This window comes from Chroicocephalus ridibundus, chromosome 4, assembly GCF_963924245.1.
Source record: "Chroicocephalus ridibundus chromosome 4, bChrRid1.1, whole genome shotgun sequence".
Lineage (NCBI taxonomy): Eukaryota > Metazoa > Chordata > Aves > Charadriiformes > Laridae > Chroicocephalus > Chroicocephalus ridibundus.
In genome coordinates this window covers 40,330,909-40,349,036 of record NC_086287.1, presented here as the reverse complement: position 1 = coordinate 40,349,036, position 18,128 = coordinate 40,330,909, and the positions used below count along the sequence as shown (strand labels likewise).

The 18,128-nt window shown below is 46.1% G+C and overlaps 1 protein-coding gene across 8 annotated transcripts in view; it reads right to left on the bottom strand.

Annotated features, from left to right (window-relative positions):
- The window catches only part of TMEM229B (transmembrane protein 229B), a 42,880-nt gene extending 25,024 nt beyond the window's left edge, over nt 1-17,856 (bottom strand). Inside the window, exons 1-3 of one of the 8 annotated variants that reach the window (XM_063332876.1) lie at nt 9,726-9,843; nt 7,285-7,403; nt 4,478-4,647 (exon numbers count right to left, since the gene is read on the bottom strand). The gene's annotated coding sequence lies outside the window, so the exon portion shown is untranslated. Of the gene's footprint in view, nt 1-4,477; nt 4,648-4,738; nt 4,856-7,284; nt 7,404-9,725; nt 9,856-13,904; nt 14,155-15,464; nt 15,776-17,724 lie in introns of those variants that run through there. The other 7 variants (XM_063332873.1, XM_063332875.1, XM_063332872.1 and 4 more) reach the window with 7 other exon arrangements.
- Between the last annotated feature and the right edge of the window lie 272 nt (nt 17,857-18,128).

Below are 18,128 nucleotides of genomic sequence, written 5' to 3'. Positions count from 1 at the left end.
GCAGTCTAGCAAAACTGGAATACAGAGAGCAACTGTGGCCAGTCACTTGCAGAAGCGCCAGGTTCAGACAGAGTCAAAGAGGCTGCACAAGTAGGTGGCTCTCAGCACCGGCCTCATTTGCGCAGTCATCGGTGTCACATATGGATTGCCAAGTTTACCAAAGCATTTCCTTCAGGAGCCTGAAGGTGTATCTCTAAGCCAACTACAAGCATTTGTATTTAACAGCATACACAATAAGCTTCTCTGTACAGCACTTACAAGTGAGTAATTAAAGGAAGTATTACTGCAGTAGAGCCACTCATTAGCAACCTAATTAGCCTTCTGAAAATAATTAACATTCCTTTCTATAAAGGGAACAGATGACCCATTACATCCATTAGACAAGCAAAACAAATAACAAAGGTAAGGGATATTTTGTTCAGAGAGACAGCAAAAGAAGCATCCAGCAGCAGTACCAGTAAAAAGGAGGAATACAAGGCACAAATGCCCATGACTCACAAAGACTGGACTATGCAGATGGGTGTGTAGGACTGGTACGCGGCTGCCTGATGCGTGCATCTAGCATTCACACTGAGCACCTTCCTTCCACTGATAATCCATCAGCTGAGATGCTGAAAAATTCTGCATTCCAACTTATTTTGAAAGCCAGATTTAAAGGCTCTCATATTCAACCACTCACAGTCACAAACTGCTCTCTCCATATGCAAAAACTCCCCAAAGGTCTTACGTTTGGACTATTACAACACTCTCAAAATGCCCATTAAAATAAAGCATGATTTAATGTCACATGCAGCCCGTTTCTGTGGCCCAGAAGAACAAGCGAGGTGACAGCTATGAACAGCATGAAGCAGACCTCTCCAAGTTTTGCAGGGTGGTATTCTGATCGGTTAGCATGCCTGAAAGTGTTAGGTATAGATTTCTTGATCGGTGCATGTTTGAAAACACCGTGGATGAGCAGAGTGTCACAGGCATCAGTGTTGTGGGATGTGTGTGTATGTACAGACGAGAGAAAGCAAAGGATACAGGTCAACATATCACTGCCTGGTGGAACAAGAACTGTGGCATTATGACAGTTTGATGCACTGTTTCAGTGCAGCACAGCAGATAAAGGAGAATTAAGCCATGATGAAGCTGAACTTCCCAATATCCACATATTCAGGTAACACAGCAAGCATAACAAATCATGAACATGCCGTTGCATTTTCAGCCATTTCCATGTTTGATGTACATTTACATTTCCCTGGCAGGAGAACTGAATACTCATAGCCTTCAACTGTGATTGCAGTGAGGGCGAAGCTCAGCCGTACAAAAGCTTCCACAGCTACATCACTATGGAAACCACAAATCCACCTCCTGCTCTGTTTGTCTACTTCTTTCGCTGATTAAAAACAGGAAAGTATTCTTCCAGTTTATCGTTTTCTCACTGCTGTCAAGACCACAGGAGGACAAACACGTTTTACCTGCTTCAGGGCAAACCCTTTCTTCCTCAAGAGCCCCCTTTGTGAAACCTGCCCCGCCTCTCAACCCAGCTGGGCAATCTTCCCCCTAGGATGCTTCCACTACTTTCAGTGAGGACTCAAACACAGTCTGGGATTTTATCTAAGCCTCCACAGCTTCCCTAGGCTTCTGGACTAGGACAACTCCAAAGGTAGCTCACTCTAGGCCAAATCCAGCTAGCTGGCACAATGAGAAGCTGAAAACTGTTCTGGACACAAGTCTTGTCTTGACTGAAATATCATTCACTTCCTTTCCTCAAAGCTCTTTAAAAACAATTGAAGTGCTCTCAAAACGGGGTAGGGCACATTACAAGACAGCTGTAAATGCAAGGGTTAAACTTTTGCTGTAAGAAGCCCATCAATTCTGCAGCAGTTACTAGTTACAGCTAGCTTTTCCCACACTAAGAATCTGAGTATCTCTCAGCAAAAGCCTAATAGCCAAGAGCAACTCCGGAAGATTTAGAAGGAAAATGGCTAAAAATGCTCAGAGGTCTGCAATATGGCATGCATGATGCAGCCTGGCTATGTGAAATGGCTAAAGGAATCTTCATACCAACCAGCAGGAGGGAAAAAGCAAGAAAAAGAAAGAGTAAAAACCCCTCCACATCCAAGTATGTGCATTTTATGCTGTGGAACAGCCTCTGAACAGACCTTCAGCAGCACCTTCTCCCACACTGAGCACCTCTTACCTGAGCTCAGAGCAATTCATGGAGGAAAATTTAGTCTTTGAGGCTTCATAAGTCCTCAGTGCCTCTCAACTTCCAGCTGCCAGTTGACAACCATTACATAGACAAATGCCCACTAGTAAGTAAGTTGAGAAAAACTACATATTTCACAAATGTTTCCAAATGGCCATTTAAATACACTCCTCATACGATCCCGGAGAGGACTGTATGGCGCTCTGCATGGAGAGAAAATCCTGCCTGTGCTCAGGGAACTTTTAGAAGATGTCACTTTGGCTCCTCAGCAAGACAGAGCTAGGAACAAACTGACACAGTGTAAGTTCTCTTACAAAACTCAAAGCAATGCTACACAAAACGTGCAGCCCCCCCGCCTCCCTTTTGCAAAATGGGCCAGAACAGTCAGTGCTTCCCGCTTGGTCCTAACTCACTGCTCTCACCTCACAGCCAATTCCAGGCTGGCATTACCAGATGCGTCCCAGTTTCATCGGTATTACAAGAGTTTCTACCAACAGCCCACAGGAACATCAAAGGTTACTTCTGTGTCTTCGAGGACATCAGAACAACAATGCACAAGGAGTTTTCATGGAGGACAAGCTGAGCGGAGTGGCGATCACAGTCTGCAGGGTCGTGTCCCCCTGGTTTTGGGAGCAGATCTGTCTGCATCTCCAGCAGACAGTATCCTGAACAGCCTGAGTGGATGGAACATACAGGAGGCACTGGAGGAATGAATAATTCAAAGTCTTGTTCTGCTGCCAATGGATCTATGTTTTCTTGTGCCCATACAGCACTCAGTTTTTGTTTTAACAGAAATAGGAGACGTCTGCGCTTTCTTTGATGCTTCTTGAGGGCAGGTGATAAGCAGCATTTGCTCTACTCACAGCAATAGTACCATACACCAGAGCGCTTGCCAGACACGGCTTTCTTCAGAAGTACTCATGGCTGCATTGTTGACAAAACGGATGGACTCATTCCAAGGCTCAGTCCATCACCAACAGCCTTCCCGGGAAGCTGCTGACACTTGCTTTGTCATAACCTTGCAGCACTGGTCTGGACTTTACCGCTCAGTATATGACACTTTTTGACCAACTGAAGCCCTGTATTCAGCTACACAATGAGCAGGATCAGTCGGGGCTCGAAGCCACAGCTGACCCTGCTCATCCAAACTGTTAGCATTGCCATAATTAAGTCTACTGCTTTCCTTCAGCAGCCGACTGGGTCTGCTCCCCAGCCTCAGTGAGGGACAGGGGTCTATCAGAGCAAGAATACCTACAAGAGTGGGACAACGGAATACACTAGCATAGGATCTCTTGAGCACTACCACTAAGAGAGGGCAATGAGACCCCTGAGACAGGATGGGCAGAGAGAGGAAGGTGATACATAGATCTGAATTTTATATATGTAGCACCTACATATTCAAAGCAAGTTCCCAGTTAGAGATAAAGTACTGTGCACGACCTACCCATGAAACCTTACCCACCACAGGGAAAACAATACTGTAGCCTGAACTGCTGCAAGCTGTATCAGAGCACCTGAGCTTAACCTCCTGTTAGGGCACCACACCACACACTGCACACACACGGAGCGCTCTGAAGAAGCTGCAGGGTCTGGCGATTGTCGTTCTGGTCCCACAAGGTCCAGCCCATCTAACAGGATCAATATAAAGTTTCACTCCAGGATATAAATCACCCTTCCAATTTGATAGTATTTTACATCCACTCTGCAAGTGTAACAGACTGCCATAGATAAAGGAGAGTGAGCAAGATGAGCCTAAGAAGATGAGTAGAGTAACACACCGGTGAATCAGATGCAGAGACTGCGCTGCTTGCTACGGCCAGGAATAGATTCTTCATCATCCAACTCACACCTGTGTTTTTAACACCGGAGACAGCAACCCTCCGCACTTTACCTACTGCTCTGGTTTAGCTCCGAGATACTGTTCCACTGTCCTGATTGTTTTAACTACCTAAGGTTATCAGAGTGTGAGGTTTTAAAGAGACAATAACACTGTAATAAGTTTGGCAATGTAAAGTACGAGCAATCAGAACAACGTGACTCAAAGCAGGCAGAAATTAAGGTCGACATGTGCAAATGGCAATCTTTCTTACACTTCCAGAAAGCAACTTGCAGTTTGAACCGATGGAAATAAATAACTTCACATCTTGACCATCCTTTATACACTCTACATATTTAAATTTCAAAGGTCACATCTACAATGCAGTCAGCTCTCTACTCAGAGAACTGCTCTGGCTTTCTGGTCTACGAGTGCACCCCTATTGGTTTTACCCTCCAGCCCCTTACCTTTTCTGGGGAGGAATCCTGGAGCTCTCCTGCTTTTTGGTCAGCTCCTCGTTCACAGCATCCGCAGGTCCACCAGGTTGCCTCCAGCAGGTCCACACTGTTTCAGACACCAGCAGTTTTCGGATCAGGTGCTTGCGACCAACAGCTAATACACCAACCAGAGAGCCTTCCTAAACCAAAGAAGTATACAGTTTAACCTTAATGAAGTGCAGTGCAAGAAAGGCTTTAAACACCGAAAGAGCTATAGCTTAGCTCCATTACATTGGGCCCTGGAAGACCTGAATTCTTCAGAGCCCCAGGTGTGCGCCTGTACCTGCCCCTCGCCCAGGGCGGCCACCCAGCAGCTGCCTCTCCTCTGGTGAGGCTGAGCCTTTCGACTCTTCACTGTCCTTCTGGATCCCAGCCACAGCAAACACACAGAGCAACTTCATTGGAGCCAGTGACCAAAGGTTCCTCACTGCTACCATCTCAGCCGAGGGCTTGGTTAACCCTTGAAGGGTCTACCAGGAAGTGCTTTATTTCTGTTTTCCTGGCTGATCCTCCAATTTTTGAAGTAAGTCCCACTGGTGACTCCTTTTCATGCCCATCTTCCCCCTCCTAATGTTGCCTCCCTATCTCCTCCACCTCCTCTGCTCCTCGCTTCTCCAATCATCATATTTCTCCTCTTCTCCCATCCCCATTCCAGGACAGAGAGTGGCCTTCATGCAAGCAAGTCCTTGCCACTGTCACCCACCCGCCACCCCAGCCCATTCCTGGGGGCACCGGCGCCGCCTCTTCCCCCAGCTCTGGTGACCTGACTGTCTTTCACCTCCGTGTTGGGCTTGGGCAGCATGGCTGCATGACCTGAGCAAGCAGAGCCCATCCGCTTGGGCTATACTTCTCCTTTTCTTTGAGCACTGACATTTAGGATGCCATGCTCCCGATTTTCACAGAAGTCGCACCTCGAGGTGCCAGCTCCAACACACAAATATCTAACATCGTACTCGTATCAGCCTCACAGATCTTACACTCCGAGGGCTTGTCTATACACAGCATTTTTTCTGGATTAGCTGCATGTGAAGAAGTTACAGAGCAAGAACATTTACGTGTCAGACTGTGTAACAAATGGGATCTTCACGTTATTCTAATGAATCAGAGCACCAAAGTCCAACAGGAATTCAAGAGACATGTTTCCCTAAAAAAAACCAATCAACCTACACTGTTTTTATTTAGGTAACACTGAACAACAAAAACACTCCAATTAAAAATGCAGATTAAATAACTAATCCTCACCCAACAAAACCTTCCCACCAAGATTAACGGAGTGATGAATAGCATAAAACCTCTAATTAAATCAATGTAACATGGGCATTATAGAGACACATTTAGCACCTTCTGCCTGTGCACTGAGGCTTGCATCTACTTTGGAGTCTCTTTCTATTGAGAGAAATAATTTAACAGCTAAGTATTTGTACATCAAATTGGGAAAGAATTTGGTTGTTATCTAGCTCTGGTATAAATTATTCTAAAATTTATGTTCCTAAAAATTATTTGCATGTGTTCTATTTTCATCGTATGTCTTTTGTCACAGTTGGGTATAGGTTTCTACTGAACTATTTATCAGACACATGCAAACAAAATTTTAAAAAGTGCTTCCCTAGAATCACAACACTGAGAACCCTTCTTTCATAATCAGATCTATAATTTGATTTGTAAAAGAGCGAGGAACAAACCCACACAAAACAAGCAACTGCAACGCACTCACGACTTCTTCAACGCACCAATATGAACATTACAAAAGGCTTCAAGCCAACCTAACTCTAGGGCAACACAGTCACGCAAAATTCAGCCCCTTCCCTGGCACCAGCACTCGCCACCCATGGGGCATTACAGCAAGCGAGTCCAAGGAACTCGTCAGCCATTTTAATGCTACCCCGAAAAAGTCTGTTGCTTCTCAGCCATAACACCTTCCCGATACGGCTCACCTGCAACCACCCAGCAGGAAGAAGCTCCTTTTTCACAAAAATGTTCATTTCTGTGAACTCCAAGTGCTGGAGAAACCCTTCCTTTAGTTACTCCTGTATCTACACTTGAAAGGAAGCATTGAAGAAACCCTTCATTAGCAAAGACTATGTCATAACATACATGAGCAGAGAGGTAGAGCTGAAGATAACGGTTTGCCCTTAGAGCTCATACAATTAATACAACGCTTAAGTTGTTCAGAAAAGGGGATTTGTTTTTTCTTTTGTAGATAAATGAACTTTCTGTGTTGAAATACTAATGATTAAAAACTTTGTAGTAGGGAAAAAACAAACAAAAAACCCAAAACAGTGGTGTGACCATTCAACTGCATAACAGAAACAGTTAAAAAAGTATAAAATCCACTATTAGGCGAGACTCAGGCTTCCCTGACACTGCTGTGAAACAGCACTTGTTCATGCTTTGAACATTCCTCTAACAGAGACGCCAACATTCCTGATGTCAGCAGGTTGGGGACCACATGTTACCATAATTTAGCAGTAGCACTCATCAAACGAGAATACAAAAAACAAGCAAACAAAAAGGAAAGCAAATTCCTGACCAGAAACTGGTTACTTGTGCGTTCCTTCAACTATTTTAGTACTTACGCTTCTTCATGATTTCCAAAGTGCTCCAAAAAAGAAAGCCCAGATCCGTGCATCTATCTGGTGATAAACTGACCCACCAACTGAGTCACAATACTGTTTGGTAACTTATCTGGGATTCTCCTGGGAAGAAAGTGACAAATTTGGAAAGACAAAGCAAGCACCTGTCTTCTCAGAAACTCACCCTGCTCTGGTAGGACTTACACTGAGGGTGATGCAGATTTCACTTTCAACCGAAGACCCGACATGCCTTGCCCTGCTGCCTTCTGATGAGGGTTTTTGAACCTGCACACAGACCAGCTGGGATTTGAACATCTCTGAACCTGGTAGACAGAGGACAAAACACGGTAGGTGTGGCTGAATTTCCTTCCCAGAAGGACTGAATTACCTCTGAGAGATACCTAGGGCATGCATTGCTATGCAGTCCCCACCTCCTGAAAAGCACCTTTCTTCTGGAACAACAACAAAATTGCAAAAACAGCCCTGTAAGGCAACAACTTACAGCTACCTGAGGAAAACAAATTCTCTCCAAGGCTCGGTTCATCCTTCCCCAGATATCTCTAGGTTAGTCCCCTGTCTCTACTGAAAGCTTCTGGCAAAGCCTGGAGAAGCACATTAGACCTCCAGAGTTTCAGATTTCTTTTAAAAGCCATGCCACCACCCAGTAGCTGAAGAGGCTTGGGCAGATGCCCACACCCCCACGCAACTACAGTATCTGCAAATGCTTCTGTGGCCATTTATCGCCAAAAGCAGAAATGCGTTGAGAATAACTGCCAAGAGTCTTTGTTTTTTGTTGTTGTTATCCTGCAATCTGTCTTTTAACAAAAAAAAAATCCACCACAAAAAAGGCAACAAAAAACAAAACAAAACTCAGGTTTCAAACAAACACACAATCAAATTCCCTCGTGCTGCTAGATCTGTCTTGTATTATTAGACTCTCACCTACTTTTTCTCCATGTACACTCTTCCCTGCTTATGTTTCTTCCACTCTGATCCTGCTAAGTCAGATGGCTTTACATTCATGTGCTACCACGTCTCTTAACATTTTGGGGCCAACTGGCCACAGCGAGGGCTTAAGATTTCTCACAGCTTGCCACATATCCCTGTCATCTACCTTTTAACATACTCTCCTGTCCATTTTCTTATTTTTCATGTCCCAAGGATGAGCTATGGACTACTTTCTGTAAGCTGGTGAACCACCAAAGACCCACATGGCTTTTTTCTTATATACATTTATATATACTTCATTACTCTTAAGAGCTCATCTAACATTTTTTTTCTATTGATTTCAGGTTCTGTGAATACATTTATCTGAAACTGGGGTTAAATCTGACCTTGCAATATGGCAGGTTAAGCAGGAGGTGAGTTAAAAAGGAGCAACTCTTACAAAACTCCACCTACACTTACTTGATGAAGAAGTACAGAACACATGTTACATCATGAAAGCAAACTCATTGGCTTTTTGGTAACTGAAGGCAGGGTACTGTTGCCTAGCAACTTATCTGATTACCATTTTTTCAAGTATCACATGCACACTTAGATATGTTGCATAATAACGTCTCACTTTTATGCTGCCTAACCCAATGGGAAAAAAAAAAAGGGGGGGGAAGCTACCAAAATCAATACCTTTAGCCTCTTTCCTGGCAAAAGAGAAAGTACAAGATAGTAGCTCAAAACCCGGCCGAAACGTTATTATTCCTGAATTTTATTCCTGCCTTTTTCTGGCTTGCTGAATGTGCTTATACAAGCATTTTATTTTATCTACTTGTCTGCAAAATGACACTAATAATACCAGCCTCACAGAGACACACTGAAAATTCATTAAGAACAGAGAGATTCTCAGATGAAAGATGCACTGGAAGTGCTGGTGTTAGCACTTACAGCTTTTTAGTACTCCAAATGCTGCTAAGCTCTGTCCAAAGTATAGCAAATTTTAATCGTTGTCATGACATTGTCCAGTCCTTGTTTCTCAAACAAGCATCTCAAACCACGAAAACTACATTTCTCCCATCAGATCGTGACACCTTCCTGCCTTCTATATCTGATATAAAGCTGGGATAAGAAAAAAGAAAACAAAAAAAGCACACACACACAAGGTAGCGTACCCCAACTTGAAATTGGAGCACAAAGCATTATTGCAGTGCTTGGAGCTTGTACCATGAAAATCAGAAGCGAATCAGAACGTGTGCATACATGACATTTTTAGAAAGCAACATGCTGTACTTATTGATCTGATCTTTGAAAAACTAATTACGCTCTAGCTAATCTATGAAAGAATTAAGCGTTTAGCTGCCTTTGTGGTGAGCAGTAACACCTGATAATAAGAGCATTAAACTGCGGCATTGTTTCGAAAGGATATAATTATCAAAGAGGATCAGTTGACTTTCTGCACATCCACAAGTTATATGCTAATATAACATAACATACTGCCTACTTTATATATGCACCTGAGTCTTCCATTGCACGGAACGTCCTCAGCTGCCCAGGGCAGTCCTAATACCGTGCTAGCCTCTGTCAGCTGAAGTGACCGAAGCTGATGTTTTGGAAACTTGGTATCTCATCTCCATGGTAAAGTATTAACCAGCAAAGGAAAACTGAAAGCAACAACAGACAAGCTCTATATTGCTAAGGAATCATGACATTACCTTCACGGTGGTTCCTCTCTTCCTGGTGGACATTAGAGCATTTTTATGAACTGCGCTCTACATCCTGCAGCTCTTGTGCAAGACCACTTCCAATTAAAAGCTTAATTGCAAGATCTGCCTTGGAAAGAGCTGCTGGATCAAAATAAACCAAATCACATGGTATCTATCATGCCACTAGGGGAAACTATATACACATCTTGAAAACACCAGAAATCACAAAAAGAAAGAACTCTTCCTCTCTAGAACTTACTGGAAGCATCCTTACCATAAACCTCTGCTGACACAAAATACAAAGAAAATACGCGGGCCAAAGCGTGCGCTGTGGATTAGGCAAGCCCAGCTTGGCTAGGTCGGTGAGCAGGAGAGGAAAACAGCCACATATACCAGTATCTGTCATCAGGCACTCCCTACAGTAAGCAGCAAGAAGCCACTCTACTTAGAGCTCTGTATAGACACAGTTCCAGCCCAGACTTCTCAGCCCAGATCAGGCTGGTGGAGCCAAATGAGTTTGACTGTCTTCAGGGTGAAAAACACACACAACAGACTCCCCATCCCCAAAAGGCACTTAACAGTACACACAGCACTATGCCACAGCTACCCATGCTAAAGAGAGAGCTTCCTCCTTCAGAAATACTTCGTCATCTCCTTCAGGCTCCCAGCAGCGTCAAGGAGAACGTGACAGAAATGTGCTTTGCAGAATTCCTTCATACAGGCTACCTTCAGTATACGGCGCACCTGACAGCAAAGATCCAGCAACGAAGGAGTCAAAGAGCAGCTTTACCACTCTCTGCTATCAACACTTATCTAATGACTACTAATGCTTGGATCTTATGCAATGAAGGCAAGGCAGCAAGCATTTGTGGTAGGGAAGATTCCCCCCCAGTCATCTAATCCAGCTTTGACAGAAGCCTCTGCGGGCGGGGGAGTTTTGAAATACGGTTGCAGCAAACTCTCGTGCACTGACACTAATAAAAATCCAGAACAAAAGAAAGGGTAACATAAACCACTTCTGTCTTTTATACAATGATTAGACACCTCTGAACTAGGAACCAATAGGTGTTCTCATTCAGATGTGCCTACAAACAAATCTCTAAAGAAGTCTCGCTTTTATTCAGCCTCTAAGGATGTGTTAAAGAGCAGCACGCACCTGCAAATACACGTCTTTTACACTTGTTTTAGCTGGACCGCGAGGTGCACAGGCTCTGGCTCGCACTAGACATTATTGGGTGTATCATTTACAACCGGGAATGTAGCGCTCTGACTAACCAGAAAGAGCACGTTGTTCCCAATTGGCACAGATGTTGGTAATCAGCTCCTGCAGAGCCAAAGCCTTTGCCCAGTCTGGCTTGCTTTCAGGGTTCTTTCTGGTTGCCTGCACAACCACCTTACCTAGGAGCTCAGAAACCATCTGGGCACTCCTGCCTCATGTACCATCACAAAAAGGTGAAAAGCAGACCAGTTTATTTCTGACGGTACAAGGCAACCCAGCCCCCCGCTCCCCCACCCAGTATGTATTGAGCCTGCAGAGCTAAAAGCAAGCAACATGGTCAGGAGATAAAGTCACCAGAGAACACTACAATACATCCAGGAAGCAGATATGAGAAGGGGATCATTTACGAACCCACACCAGTGAGCCACAGGCAGATAATACCTTTTATGTTGGAAGACATTAGCTAGCTAGATGATCAATCTTCTTTCAGAAGTAAGGAAGAATACCACACTTCACCTTTCACAACAGGCAGATTTTACTTTGAAAGAGAACTCACACTTTTACTGTTCAACTTCATGTCTTTCACTCCAGATCCAACCCAGGACCACCTTTGTTGGACACTGCTTCATTTGCAGCCATTCAGGAACAAACGACAGAAGAGACCGCATAGAAGTTTGCTCAGATGCCATTTCCCCATCTGCAGGACATGGCTCTGGCATTTGAAAGCTTACCAAGATATTGCAACTGCCGATGGAGGCGGGCAGTGCTTCCCACAAAAGAAAAGTGAGGAGTGGGAGCAGAGGCTTTTCCTGCCTCCTGCTGGCAAACAATTTCTCTAAGTAATTGACCCATTTTCTACAGAATAATTAGCCCTAGGGAATGAAGCACCACTGCCCTTTAATTAGTCATGTTCTTACCTCTCCTGTCTTACCATGTAATAACAGGCTGCCTAAGACTCAAAAAAGAAATAAAACAAAACAACACAACAACTTAATTTAATTTTCTCAAACGTGGCATTTATTAAAGCCAATCCAGAAACAAAGAATCCTAAAATACAATTGGCAACAATAAAGTTTCCCATTACTTCTATGATTTCATCATCAGAACAAGCAGGTCTTATTCATGCCACTACGCTTTAAACCTCCTCAATATATTAGGCTTTGCTTTTTTTAGGAGCTTTTTCAGGATAATTTCCCTTCATCTTCCATGAGGAAAACCTTCCTTCTGCTGTCAGAAAGTTTAAGAACAGAAAGGACTTGGTTGGACTTGATGATCTTAAAGGTCTTTTCCAACCTAAACGATTCCATGATTCTATGACTCTTTGCCTAAAATCTAGGCAAATCTCTTACATATCACAATTTATTAAAATTTCATGCAGTTTCTTGCAAGAGAGCTCAGTAACTTGGATAAGGACAGAAGTCCTTTAGTCTGAAGAGATTAGACTTGCATATCGCAAACAAGGAGCACAAGAAATCACACCACAGCCAGCACGGCAACTCCAAAACTGGCACAGGACTGTTCAAATGAGTCTCATACAGATGACCCTTAGTGACCAATCCCATGCTGCAGAGGAAAGAGAAAACCTACAAAATCTGGCCCCAGACTCTATGGTAAGTACAATTCCGAGGACACAAACAAGACTTGCCATCAAAGCACGTGATGACAGCAAAAAAAATGGGTCGTTTTCCCCCAGGAAGAGTGCATAGTCACCTCACCATTTCCCCCACTCCCCCCAGATGACCTCCTCCTTTCTGGCATGCTCAGCCCTGGATTGTGGCTCATTGCTAATGCTTCAGAGGAAGGCAAGAACTAAATTCATCTGGCTTATTATGCCACGAGAGGAAATACCCTTCCTGGACACAATGCGGTCACTGCCAGCAACCCTGAAGCACTTGAGCAGCATAAAATAATTGTCTTAACCAAAAGTACAGGTATTATAGGCACATTTAGAGCACTGCAAAACAACTCATCTCCAGAGCTCTTGATGTGTGGGAACAAGCAGATCCACAAATTACAAGGCCAAAGGGATCCCTACATCTTCACTCCTTAGGACTTCTCCAAGATGCTGAATTAAAGTATAGATTGTAAAAAGCTATCTCAATTTAAAGACTCCAAAGGCTGTTGAGTCCATCACCTTACCCAAAAACCTCTTCCCGTCTTACATTCAAAGTCAGGAACCTGTATCTCCCTTCAAGGTTAAATTTGCCTTTCACTGCTCGGCACCACATCACATTATGACATCGTCAGCGAAACCGAAGAGTCCTCACTATCAGGTGCCATTTCCATATGTATGCAGAGACCAACCCCCATGTCAATAAGCAACCCACAACTCTTGTTTTAGCCCTCCCCTTGACCATTTTCTGTAAACTGCCATGAGATCTTGCCACAAGAATGCCAAAGTTTGAACTCCCAATGAAGCAGCTCGTGTTCTGCCTCCACCGTCACGCCCAGCAATCCTGACCAAGGCTATGGACCTGCTACCAGAGCAGCAAGGAGACGTTACACAGTCACAAGCAGTACTACCTCAACACCTGCTTGCCCCTCTGTTTCCCTTTCACCAGACTGCACTACTTCCTCTTTTAATATGCCTGTGGTCAGAGGATCTCAAAATGTTTCACAGACATTGAATAAGATGCTTGTAACACTTCTGCTGACGTTTGTTTAGGAAGCTGCTATAAGCTGCTATTAGCTAAACTAAACGATTTGGAGTTAACTCTTATGTTTCACATCTACCTGTGAAATGCCACCTTTCTGTACCTCAGTTTCCCATTCTACAAGCAGGGGGACACCCATGTTCTTCAGTGGGAATCTCAACGCAGAACTATGACATTTGCAGACATATGCACAAAGCTTCTCAGGGAGAAAATACCTACTTTCAAATTAAGCGAACAATCTTTATTTATCCACAGTAACAAGCTGTTGTCACCCCACACAGAAAAACTGACATCCCTGCATGGAAGAGGTCATACCTTCTCACTGGGACTAGGCGCTGGGATTCAGGAAGGACCCTTCAGGATGTGTCGTGGGCATCAGAGTCCCTTACAGTCTTCCTACAGGGCTTTCCTCAGTGCTGGCTGAAAGCGGCTACAGGCATTAACAATTCTATGTCAGTAAGTCTTCCTTCTCTGTTTCCAGATAATTTTATGTTAGTTTTTCTTTTCAGGTCTTCCTGTTTACCACCAAAGAGCAGCTAGCCCCATCTCTAACTGATGCAGTACATATATCACTGCATTTGCATTCCTGGAAACCACAGAACAGAGCTCTTCAGGGACTCTGTTCTTCTTGCAAATCCCCAACATGCACAGCTCTAGCGGGCACGGAGTTGTTACCACCTCACCTGCAAAAAAATCCAGCTCCTGCAGGGACTGCTTTTGCCTCAGAATTAAGAGGGAAGCAGAACAAGCCTGTCAAATAAATGATGTCATAGAACAATATGAAATACTTCATCTGACAGAGTTTCACTGCTTCTGCTATGTAATTAGGAGTCTTAACGAGTTTGTACCTCCCTGGTAGCTTGGGACCAGCAATGCCAAAAGCTCTCTAGGAAGTCCCAGCGTAGATGAGAGGGACGGGCCAGCATCCCTGCTCCTAAGCACCCTAGAGACAATTTTCAAAACCCTAGTGCAAAGAATGGGGGACAGACGGAATCAGATTTTTCCATTTTGCCAAAATTCAGCTATTCTGAATATTTTTCCATACCAAAAATGGAACAAGAGCAAACATCTTGAGACTAATTTAAACTAAAAAAAAAAAAAAAGAAAATAAAACCAGAAAAACCCCTCTCATTTTCAGCTGATTGTAATATCCGGGTCCCTGACCTCCGAGCATTACACATATGAGTAATTCACAAGGTTGCAGAAAAGTCACTGAAAGGCTCACAGCCAGCCCCCACCGCCTAATTCTGCGCTGCAAACGCCGGGCTGCTTCACATCTATTTCTCCTTTCCTGGAATAAAGTTTTAGTGAAATCAACACAAAAAGAAAAGATGCTTCAAAACACTTCGTTTTTGTCAAAAAAAAAAAAAAAAAAAAAAAGAAGGGGGCACTTTTCTGCGAAAAGCAGCTCCAATTTCAACAACTCTTCCACCTCGCTCCCCCCCCGCGGCGCCTCCCAGCCGGGCCGGGGGCTCCCGAGCAAAACCCCGAGGGGCGGCGGGGCGCGGGCCGGCGCCCCGGGGGACGCCGCTGCCTCAGGCCGCGCCAGTCGGCCCCTCTCCCCGGGAGGGGGCGACACCCCGCGCCCGGGTCCCCCGGCCCCCGCTGGCGGGCGGGGAGGCTGGCGCTCCGCCGCCCGGCCACCGCCGCCCGCCTTTGTCTCGTTCAGGCCGGCGCCCGCCCCGGCTTCCCCGAGCGACGCCCGCCCGGCGGGAAGCGCCGCCGCAGCCCCGGCGGAGGCGGCTCGGCCCTCCTGCCGCCAGAAAGCGAAACCAACGGCGCCGGGCGCCGGTCCCCGCCTTCCGCCCCGGGCAGCGCATCCCCTGCCGCCGCTGCTCGGCTGCGGGGAGGCCGCCGCGGGCGCCGCGCACCTACCGGCGGGGCGGGCGCGGCGGCGATGGGCCGCGGGCAGGTGCCGGTGCCGCGGCTCGGCCGTCGTCGTGTTCCCCCCCCTTCGCCCTCCCGGCCGAACCGCGGCTCATCGCCTCACCGGGGTCCATGGGTGCCCTGCGGCCGGCGGCGGGAGGTGAAGCGTGCCAGTGACACTCGCCCGTAGTATGGATGCGGTTGCAATCTGCACATGCTCGCTTCCGACAGCCGGCCTGCCCCGCCACCTTCCCTTAACTCTTTCCCTGCTGCCCCGCACTGCCTCCCCAACGACGGGGCGGCAGCGGCCCGGCCCCCCACAGCCTCCTCCCGCGGAGGGGCGGCCGGTTTGCTCGGTCGGCAGCCGGGGAGGGGAGAAGAGTGACCGGCCAGGTGGTTCCCCCCGAGGCCTGCCGGGACCGGTGCGGGGGAGAGAGCCTAAACACAGCGGGGGTGGAGGTCCCTTCCCGGTGAACCGGACCCTGCCGGTGTGTGCTCAGGTGAGTGGCGGGAACACCCTGCTCAAAAAGCGCCCAAAAGCCCGGAGCGTTTGCCCTGGCAAGGCTTCTTGGCTGGTGAGCCCGCGTTACGGGTTCTTCAAATTTACTCTTCCAAAGAAATCCGTAACAAAAACAAATAAAAAAACCCGAGCAGTTCAGGGATGTAACCCCCTTGCGCCCGTTGTTGAACCTGGATGCTGACAGGACATCCCTGCAGTGCCGGAAATCAAACACAGCTATCAAAGGAAATATTTGTCTGCAGCTTCACTGTTAAAAAAGTGAAACGTAATCTCTACAAGAAGTGTTTTTCCACCCAGAAGGATCTCTTCAGATGCAGAGAGTTGCCCAAGGAAGAGGAGTAAGAAAATAAAGCATAGGTAGTAAAATAAATTAAAAAAGTTTCTACATTAACTCCTCAGCAGCATGACAGCACGGGCTAAAAATGCTTTTCTTGTAGGATTAGAAATCAGGAGACTGCAATCCTGAACGAGCAAACAAATGACCCCTCTGTACCTCTGGCTTCGCTCTGGAACATGGAAGTAACAGCAGGTCCCTGCAATAAGGATTAATTAGCTAGTTAATGCCTCTGAAGTGCCTTATAGTCTTCAGAGAGAAGTGAGGGAGATTTTTAGTTTTGTTCCTTTACAGAGAGAGAAAGCAAAATATTGTGGGGTAAAACGGTAACCTCAAGTGACACAAACTCGGAAGTGGCAGTAGATCCTGAACCCAGGTACCTGTGTTTAAGCAACGCCCTGTCTTTCCTAATTAGCTCCTGACTCTGGGCTCTGCTCTGCCCTTCCCAGGCCTCTGATGCAGTCTACCTTTTTTTTCTCACAGGCACCAGATTTCCTGGTTGCTCCTGCCTTCCATAGTACCAGAAATGATGAGCTAATGTTTTTAGCAGAGTAAGGATGTTTTTGTGACCTCTGTCCAATGACTCAGCATTTCAGATATCAATAATAAATGGTCCCAATGATGAGGCAACATCGGATCCGTGCAGGCCCCACAGCAATTATAATGAAGGGTTCTCAAGATGTCTGGCCACAGTGACTCTCTCAAAGGCAAGTATTCTCTGGAGAAGCGGCTCCCTCCGCCCCAAAACTGCGGGGCCAGCAGATGCTGCACGCTCAAAAAACGCGGCAGCTTTGCATAGCTCTGCGTAACCCAGGAGTGCCCGGGTCGCTGGTTGGCGTCCCCTCAGTGTACAGCCCGCTGTGGCTGCTCCGAGGATGCCACAATGCAGCAAACCAGCCTGTCACCGAGTCACCTGATTGCACAATCGCACTGCGAGAGCTGGAGTACCAGAAAGATGGAGCATTTTAAAGGGGAAATGGAGAATAACACACAGCTAGCCCTGCCTCAGCAGCTGAGCTGTGCAAGCTAGGACAGCGCTGCGCGTGCTGGTGACCTCAAGCTGGATGAAAAAAAACCCCAATTGTTTTATATATATTTCAACAGAGCTGAGAAGGAAAATGCTAAGACAGCTAAGGCATCTTTGGTGTTCTAAGAAGCACCTTTAAAATACCGTATCGGATTAGGCAGCTACAGAGGACAGCAGCCTAATGCAGTCTTATGTATCTATTGTGAAATAGCATCCTTTAGAAAGTACTGAGGACTGTGCTAGAGACACAGTCGAGAGAGAGCGTGAGAGAGATCATTTCACAGTATGAGACAGCATGAACATTTCACAGCATGACAGGAGAGAACGCCTTACAAGGAGCAGAGGAAAGGTCAAAGAGAAAGGAAGAAGAGAGCTAAGAGATACTCACCTACAAGGAGGAGAAATCAACAGCCAGAGATGGACTGGAAAAAATGGGAAGCACATGTAGGGAGTACATAAATCTGTATTCTCCTGCCTAGTCACAGCAAGCAGTGAGAGGAAGGAGGAGGTGAGGAGAAAGGAGAGGGCTCCCAGAATGAGAAGGGAGGAAGGAGGAGGCAGTGAGACAGGGGTGAGGGGAATGAAGACAAACACTGTATTGTGCTGAGGGGACAGGCAGGAGGGAGAAATGTCAGAGCAAGCACCTGGTGGTGGTGGTGCTGTACACCCGAGAGCTTGTTCAGCTCTCCCCAGCTGCATTAGCTGGTCCAGAAAAGCTGTTATTTTTCTGTCCAGCCTTGTTTCTTCCAGCCTGAGCTATTAACAGAAGAGAAAAAAAATGAAGTTGAGATT